We start from the raw sequence: 9,904 nt of genomic DNA on the forward strand, positions 1-9,904 counted from the left end.
TAACTTCTTTTCCTCACCTGCAGATTATAGTGATCTCAGCCTAAGAAGCCCTGGAATGTGATTCCTTCCCAAGACATGCTCAGTTGAGACGTAATGACATTGACTTGGTGTGCAAAAGAAAGTAGTAAGAAGAGCATGGAATGGATTTTATTAACACTATCGAGCTGCTTGTGTATGATTTTGTGACTACACATATTGGTGACTTCTTTCTCTGAATATCACTGTAATTGGCAGTGAAAGTTGCTAGATTTGTCACTGGTCACTTTGACACTTATTTTCTCACTAGGGAAACCAAAAAGTCGCCAAATCTAGTAGCTAAACCGGCAACACACTTTTTAAATACAACTATAATTTGGATTGGATCGAATAAGGACAGAAGCTGACTGAGAAAGACAAACTGGTGGAGTCCACTGCCCCCTCAAAAGGTCATTATCCATTATGTGAGTTCTACAGATGCATTTGAAAGAGATGTGATGGCCTTGTCTACACTGAAATTTGTAAGGAAACCTCCAGCCATTTCTTTGAGCAGGATTACATGACCTGAGGACTAAAAAATTAGCAGTCGGTTTAAGCAGTGCCCCTATTACTGCAATGGTGGGAGATGTCCCTAAAAATCTCATCAGTCTAGACAATGCTGTAGATGATGGAGTGTTGTCTGTACTGACGTAAAGTGAGATCTCAGGCTTTGACATGTTGTGGAATGTTTACTTCTTGTAAGAATTTTGTAGAACTTTGAATTATAAAATGCCTGCGGTGTTTGTATGAAGGACATTATGTACACAACAGACATTGTATAAAGATGTCCATAACCCACTCTAAGTTTAGTTTCAGCAAAAGCTACAAAAAGAGATCCCAATGTCTTCTGAATCTCACTGCAAACAGGCTCCCAGAGCAGTTGTAATGGGACAAAAATTACATGAATTCCAACAGATCCCATTTGTTCAGTCAATGTAGTGAATTTTTGAAATGCCTCATCATTTTTTCCCCTATGCAAACTGCAGGCCTGTCAGTTCTCACACTCTTTACTAATACAAGCCCAGTAATTCTTTATCTGTCCCTCACAATCATCACTAGAGTTTTCTGTTCATACTAGAAAGATTAAAAGGAAAATCACCCAAGAATATAGGAAGGAACTATCAGCTGTGTAATATGATTGGTTAATTGTTACAGAATTAACAGAAAAGAACAGTGCTTTAATCTGTATATGTAGTGTGCTAATAAAAATACTCTAGTTCATTTGTCTCTTTGAATGAATCCAGCTTAAGTTTTTGATTAAAATTCATGTTCTGAATCTGTGGTAGCTAAGTAACATGCAACCCCTGATTTCTTCCTTCCACATATCCATGAGCTGTTTGGTTCTTCTGAATGGTTGAATCACAAATTGTTACTGTTCATTAGAGATGGCCAGATTTTTTTTTTTTAAGGGTTTGACATTTCAGTGAAATATAGAAAGAAATTCTGGAGAATTTTTTCTAGGATTTTTTGTTTTAACCTTTTTGCTACCAGTTGTACCCACACATATGTGAATGCAAACCAGCTAAATGTGTACACAATTTGCAGTTTTGATTTGCAATTTGAATACTCTTGTTACCAGCAAAAAATGCAGCTCAGTAGCTCAAAGTTTCAGAAAGTTATGAGCAACCGGAGATAAGTTCTTAGGGTAAAATCCTGGCCCCATTGCAGTCAATGACAAAACTCCTATTGACTTCAATGGAGCCAGGATTTCACACACGGGGTGGAAACATTTTGGCAACCTCTACTATAGCTGTTACTATGCATTCAAAGAAATGTAAAGAGGATTTCACTTGTGTGCAGTCTAATGATGAGAGGCAAAATTCTGCTGTCCATTATGCAACAGTGTAAATCCAGACTAAATCCATAAACAGCTCCAGTGCAGTTACTCTAGACTTGCCCTGGTGTTCATGAGAACCAAATTTTGCCCAAGAAATTATATTTGATTACATTTTGCAATAAATTCCATCCTGATGTAGAGTCCAATTCTTCACTCAAGCTAAACTCCCTCGTGAGTGAGCAATGAAAAGATTTCAGAGGTAATCTGCTGTTCAGTACTTAAGCAACATTATTTTCACCTCTGAGGTTTCAAAAGCCACTAGGGTTATTTTCAGGGCCTCGTATATTAAATTAATGCTAAACCCAAAGTCCTGCCCGCCATGGAACTTGATTGGATTTGGACAAAGAATGTAGCTTTTTGGAGTCATCCAGGCTGTAGATCATTTTTTCCCCATGTAATCATGACTGTGGGGATGTAAATCATGAGAATTACAATAGAGAGACTGATGAATGTGCACCACAGGAACTCACACTTCAATCCACTCTTGGACCATCACTGCAGAAAGTCATTTCCCTTAGTTGTGTTTCCCCCTTTACAGACCCACTGGAGTGTGCTGTCTGTGATGAGATGCTAACGTGCCCCATTTTTCTTTGTTTTGTATCAAAAAATGCTTTTTTTCCTTTTAACTGTAAAATAATGCCTTCTAATTGTCTTCGCTTTAAAGTTTTCCTATCAGTTTTCTATCCACTTAAGATCGTGCTCTTAATAATTGGATGTGAAGCAAGATCTGGTGTGTAAGTATAAAGTCTACAAGGGCCTGGGAATTCAATTCTCTCAATATTTATGTTTAGCATTAAACACTTCATGCAAAAATAATGACTTTGGCTCCGGGGATTTCCCTCCATTATCTCAAAAACTGTCCTTACATATGCTCCAGGACCTCCATCTAAATATAAAAGGGGATTAGGGTGTAGGTGCAGTAAACTCTGTTTTAGATCAAATAGGAGAAGCTGAGATCTCTTTGATCTCTTTGCCAGCTTACTGAATAGTCTTAAGGTTTCCTCCTCTCAGTCATCATTGGAAGATAAGAACTGACCTTTTTCTAAAGGGAAATTGAAGTCAATTATACATATTAAAAAAAACCCTACATCAGGGAGCCCTAAATTCTTCTCTCCCCAAAACCACATCTTGAACTGAAATTCCAAGCCCCCTCAACCTTGTTAAAAGTGCATCATAATCTTTTCTAACAATTTTGCTATACATAACTTGATGGTCTAGGAGTTTGACTTTAACAAGTCCTTCATGATGTCAGATTAAAATCTTAAATTGGCATGGGCGAAGAAGTCCCGGTTGTTGGAATAGGTAAAGGGATGCAAGCTACTCCAGTACTACACTGTCTCCAACTTTCCTCTTATCAATTTTAACTCCTTCAGACTTGCAAAGGTCAAATCCACTGACATTTTGTTCAATTTCTATTGCCATTTCACAAAAAGAAAAGCGAGGATGTGCTGGCAAGCCAAAGGGCACGTAGAGCACGGGGCTTTGCTGGCAACATGGCATTATGGCCATTGACCTTATCACATTTAGTTTTGTTTCAGTTATTGTCATTTTTCTCATTTCAACACCCAGAATAACAGAACATAAGAAAAATTCTTCCTCGTGAATTACTTAAGGTCACCTTATTGGGCCACCCCATAAGAATAATAGCAAAGATGAAAAATACCCTTCTAAGTAACATATAGGGCTCAGGACCAATGAAACGGTCTATAAAAGACAAAGCCAGAGCTGCCAGTGAGATTTAAGAAGCAAAAGACTCCAAGAAAGTGCAACAGAGTTCTTGGTCACACCTGTCCACATCAGCACTAGACTCTAAAATAGCTGTCTCTTTAAATGCGGTTTTTAGAATCATAGAATCATAGAATATCAGGGTTGGAAGAGACCTCAGGAGGTCATCTACTCCAACCCTCTGCTCAAAGCAGGACCAACCCCAGCTAAATCATCCCAGCCAGGGCTTTGTCAAGCTGGGCCTTAAAAACCTCTAAGGATGGAGATTCCACCACCTCCCTAGGTAACCCATTCCAGTGCTTCACCACCCTCCTAGTGAAATAGTGTTTCCTAATATCCAACCTAGACCTCCCCCACTTCAATTTGAGACCATTGCTCCTTGTTCTATCTGCCACCACTGAGAACAGCCTAGCTCCATCCTGTTGGGAACCCCCCTTCAGGTAGTTGAAGGCTGCTATCAAATCCTCTTTCACTCTTCTCTTCTGCAGACTAAATAAGCCCAGTTCCCTCAGCCTCTCCTCATAAGTCATGTGTCCCAGCCCCCTAATCATTTTCATTGCCCTCCACTGGACTCTCTCCAATTTGTCCACACCCTTTCTGTAGTGTGGGGCCCAAAACTGGATGCAATATTCCAGGTGTGGCCTCACCAGTGATGAATAGAGGGGAATAATCACTTCCCTCGATCTGCTGGCAATGCTCCTACGAATTCAGCCCAATATGCCACTGGCCTTCTTGGCAACAAGGGCACACTGTTAACTCATATCCAGCTTCTTGTCCACTGTAATCCCCAGGTCCTTTTCTGCAGAACTGCCACTTAGTCTGTAGCGGTGCATGGGATTCTTCCATCCTAAGTGCAGGACTCTGCACTTGTCCTTGTTGAACCTCATCAGATTTCTTTTGGCCCAATCCTCCAATTTGTCTAGGTAACTCTGAACCCTATCCCTACCCTCCAGCGTATCTACTTCTCCCCCCAGCTCAGTGTCATCTGCAAACTTGCTGAGGGTGCAATCCCTCCCATCATTCAGATCATTAATGAAGATGTTGAACAAAACTGGCCTCAGGACCAACCCCTGGGGCACTCCGCTTGATACCGGCTGCCAACTAGAGTGTTTCCCTCTTCTTTATGAAAAAACATCTGAGTGATGCACAGAACCAGCCTTTGCCTATTTCCAAGACTTTCCAAACACAGAGGCACTGTACATTCAGCTGCTCAGATGCCATGCTAATGGGCAACCGTATAAAAACCTGGGTCGACAAATAGATCTGCAGGAGGGATGTGGCATGTCAAGGATATATGGGAACATATCACTCACCACTGAATTGTAGCACTCTTTTGTGTGGAAACAGAGCTATTGGTTAACAGCGCAGAACAACAAAGCACCCCAGAAATTTTTCACATGGTACTGTCCACTGCCCCTCTCCCGGCAGGCTCTCCAGTGCGGACATTTACTGCAGCTCCCCATACTTGCAGCAGGTCTTCAGGCTGTTGCTGAGTGAGTCCTGCAGCCTGGGCACAACAAAGGGGATAGGGGCTGCTGTCAGCAGGGCAAGGTTAGGCTGGCCCAGGGGGAAGCCCTAGTGCAGGAACCAGCCCCACAGCAGCAGCAAGGAGGAGCAGCATTGTCCACCACACCGCCTACCCAGATTTGGCCCTGCTGTCCCACTATCGTGACAACTGGTAGTAGGGCCAACACTGAGTGAGTGGCACTACAACCTGGTGCATGGGGGTTGCAGTGTTGCTCCCCTCTGTCATGATGAAGGGGGCACAAGGCAAAACTTGCTCCTCCTTACCACTGCTTTTGGGAGTGGCCAACACTGATGAGTTGGTATCCCTGCCAGGGGGTATGTACCATGAGTAACGTGTATGGCTGGGGACGCCACTGCACTTTCTTAAGAATAGATCACAGGGTGTGACCTTCTTTCTTCAGGGCACAACAGTTTAGGACAGAAAGGGAAGCGGGATACCTTGTTCTGGGGGCAGAAAGCCGTACTTAGTTGGAAATGGACCAGGATATAGCCGCTAACATCTTGACTCTGAAGAAAGGTGTCGCTGAACTCCTCCTGACCAGAGGACTTTAGCTTTCAGGAACACAGCATCTCCCAAGCCCCCATCCCTCTCCGGTCTATGCCTATTTTAGTCCAGGTAATGTTCCAGTTATATTAAGGAATGAGATTTAAGTCTGTGCCAGGCCATTAGCACAGGATGCCTAAGGAATTTCCTCAACCAGAAAGAAGATGAGTAAGTTGCAAGCAATCCCCCATGCAGGGTATCTGCTCTCTTGGCCGAGCATCCCTCAGGGAAAGGCAGCGGTGCTCGGGTTGCCATGGGAGTAGAAAGCGAAACACACTAACAGCTGTGGGCCGGCTGAGGGCGGGGCAAGCTTAAACTGGGTCCGAGGCGAGCTCTGAGCTAGTCCCGGCGGCTGAGAGAACGTTAGGACAATGTTTTCCGAACGTTGGAGTCGCGAGGATTCGAAAGGAAGGTCTGAGCTTGGGGGCGCGGAATGCTGAGCCGCTGTGATGGCATCCGGGCTAAAAATTGACCAGGAGCGGGACTGGCTGGTCAGGAGAGGTGGGACAGAAGAGAGGAATGAATTGCAGACCGAGTGCATTTCATTTCTCACAAGCACTAATTAGTTCTTGATGTCACTGAAAGGCAGAACATGTTGCAAAACAAGGGAAGTAAGTTTCCAGGGTGGGAGAGAGAGGGGGGAAATCTGGTTGCGCAGGGAGAGAGGTTTTTTTGGTGTTGGGCTTTTTGTCTGTTTTGTTTTTGAGCTATTGCTAGGGTGACCATATTTCCCAAAGGGAAAATGGGACACCATGGTGGGCTGGCCCAAGCCCTCCACCCCCCAGGCGGGGCTGGCCCAAATCCCCCTCCTCACGCTGGGGGCAGATAGGACTGGTGAGCAGAGATGCACATGCTAGGCTGACTTTGTTGAGGGATCTGTGTGTTTGGCAAGTCTTTGAGGGGGTTGACTCAGGAAGAGGGTGGTTCTCACTCACTCAAATGTTTCTTCAGAAAGAAGAGGTAAAAACTGCACTTCGTTGAGACAGTTCTCTGAGATTTATTTATTTATTTTATTACTGGAAGAGGTTTAGGAGAATCTAGCTGTGAATATTAAACACTGTGGCTGCCTTAATATTGCTTAATATTTTATACTTTCTCTAGTTTGTATTGACCTCCAAATTTCCCCCTCTGCAATCTGGATTAAAAACAAACAAAACCTTCCCAAAATACTGGCAGTAGGCCTGAAAAAAGGTGAGGGCTTCTTCAAGGGCAAACCATTTTGAAGCAGGCATATAGATGGGAACATAGGTAATGGAGTGCTGGGGGTGCTGCCTCATCCTCTGGCTTGAAATAGTTTCCATTTTATACAAGGTTTACAGTTTAGTTAAATGGCTCTCAGTATTCCACACTATACAAATTGTTCCAGCACCGCTGGATGGGAAACCTAATAAACTTGGTGGAAAGGGATGAGAGGTGTGTTGTATAGAATCTTAGCACCTTGCCCACACCTACGCGTTTGCAAGTCAAACTCTTTAATATATTTCTGTTGCTAAACTGCTAGTTATAATAGCGATTTCTGGACGTGTTTCCCGCTCTTCCCCCACACACACACACACATCCCCCCCGAGAGCTACCCATAATGCTAGAATTCTAGGTGCTTATTTTGGGGACTATATGAATAATCAAGTGGCTCATTTATTCCAGTGTAAATCTGGAGTAACTATATTTACGTCTTTGGTGTTACTGCAGATTTGCCCAGTATAAATGAGACTGGAATCTGGTGTCTTAAATTTGGTCCTTATCCCTGGTATATTTTAGCTTAGCGCCTAACTTATGTCCCAGCACTTTATAAGGTACATGGTGAAATTTACTTTTAGCCCTGTGTTTAGGGCCACTAGGTCCTATATATGGACCCAAGGGACTAATGTATTATTTGCCATGTGTAAAGGTTGCAGAACTGGGCCCTCTTAAAATCCTTTCCCTCTGTAAAGGAAAGGGCCTCGTGCACTGTTACATGGACTTGATTCTTCTCTCACATGGGTGAATCAGGAGTAACTCCACTGAAGTCAATGGAGTTACACTGGTGTGAAACTCACATAAGTGACTAGAGAACCAGGTCCTGTATATAGAAATAGGTCAAAAATATTTCTGCCTGAAACCTACTGCCGTGTTGGAAATCTAAACTCTACTACTGTTTCTGACTCAAACTAGAAATATTACTTAAAGCTAAATATAATAATTCTTCTGTGGTATCATCAGAACAATCATTTCTACTTTCAAAGCACGAAGGAGCCAGTATAACTGGAAATATTATGTTCTGGGAATTCTTTGCATTCAGACTATCTAGCAACACTTTATCTCTGTTCTTTTATGACAAGAATCCATAAATACTCCCCAATAACTGCAATTTATGGACTGACCCATTCTTTTTTATTATGTCGTATAACTGCTTTCCTGTTGAACGATGAAGCTTTTTAGAGAGTATTTCAGAAACGTAAGTTCCTCAACTGTTAATAGAATATGTGCCCAGCCTGCCCTGGGATGCACTGGTGCAACTTGCCATTTAAATACCAATATGATAGGTGAGTTGAAAAGACCAAAGACAGAGACTTATGGCCTTATTCTTACCTCCTCTGACCTGGTATAGCCAGTTACACCTGTGCAACATGAATGCAGAGAAGTAACTATTCTCATTTACTAGCATTTTACACGTACTTTGCATAGGTGTAATGACTGCACAAGGTGCCAGGTGATGGAGAATCAGGCCCAGCGATAGAAGCTTCCACTGAGTAAGGTCTTCTCTGAGTAACACTGGTCTTATTTTTGTACAGAGGCCTGTTTCTGATACCTTTACTCATACTGAATGCACCTGATTCCATGTGTGGTGCGTGTCATTGATTTCAGTAGGAATGATCATGAAGTCAGGTGCCATTCAGCATGAGTAATGCTATGAGAATCTGGTCCAGAAGGGATCTAGACACTATGGGTTAGGTGGGCTGCTAAGCAAGGCAATGGCAGAGTAGCTGGCTGGGTGCCTAGACAGGAGTAAACTGCTGCACTAAAGGGAATGAAGGAGCTTATTCCCCCGACCCACAGCATGGGGGAGAGCAGAGAAGGTGTTTTGGTTGAGAGTCATAGTTAGCTCCGCCATCCTAAGAACAGACCAGAGCAAAATGCTGCCCCCTTACACAGAGCAGATTGTAACTTTACAGTCTAGCCCAGTTCTGCCACCCTTTAGTTTACACTGAGGTGCACTACCATGAGTACTGCTATTGACTCCAATAGAGCTATTGGTACTTATCTGAGTAAGTGCTACTCAGCGTCAGTAAGGACATCAGAATTGGACCCTGTGTAGAATTGTGTGTTACTTGCAATAGTTGATTATTGTACAAACACCTAGAACAGTGCCGAATAGAGCTATTTTAGCTGGTTGCCATAACATCAGCTGTGGTAGGGAAAGCACAGATCTGGGGAGGAATGTGATGGAGGAACTGTGTGGGATTGTTTTGTTTTAAAATGTGTCTGCTCCATTCTGTTACACCACATCTGTGTTGCTGTACCTCACTTGATGTCAATGGGAGTACACGGGTCTAAAATTAGTGTCACGGAGGGAAGAACTGGCCTACATACATGAATGGTTTAGAATTTATACAGCACTTTTAAATTTTTTCTTTACAAAAGCTTTTCTGGTTATTTCTACCAAGTGTGCCACCCCCATGAGAAGTGTGGGGTCCCTGTCTGTGGGTATTGATGACAAGGGTGTTCATTATGATAGCAGAGTGAAAGTGCTGAGTTACAGAGAGAGGTTCCTATGGGTTATACTGGCTTCCTGAACTGCTTGACTTCTCAAACAAGAGACAAAAAGGACCAGCTATACATCTGTTGATTTTTTTTTCCACTCCCCCACCCCTTCTGGCATTTTGTCCTTTGGCAGAAAAATGTAGCACTGCATCCTATTCTCAGTGGAGAGAGGGAACAAGCCCAATTAAGGATGGGGCCTGAAAGGGAGCGGAATAACATACTAGGATTTGCCCTTGTGACTGAACTCTTAGGGCTTGTCTACACAAGCATTTAGTTTGTGGCAATCTGAGATGTGAATCTACACTCCACTAACCTGCCACATGCTAACTGTCCACGTGGACCCTGATGACGTGATCTACCCTGCTTTAGAACGGGAGTGGGTTAAAGTGCTCTAACAAACTTAATGCACATCAGCAGGGCCCACCCGGACGGTTAGTGCAGAGTAGATTCACACTGCAGATTGCTGCGAACTAAGTGCTCATGTAGACAAGCCCTTATTCTTCAACTTTCTTTCT

This window comes from Terrapene carolina, unplaced genomic scaffold (genome assembly GCF_002925995.2).
Source record: "Terrapene carolina triunguis isolate 2854851 unplaced genomic scaffold, T_m_triunguis-2.0 Scaffold17, whole genome shotgun sequence".
Lineage (NCBI taxonomy): Eukaryota > Metazoa > Chordata > Testudines > Emydidae > Terrapene > Terrapene triunguis.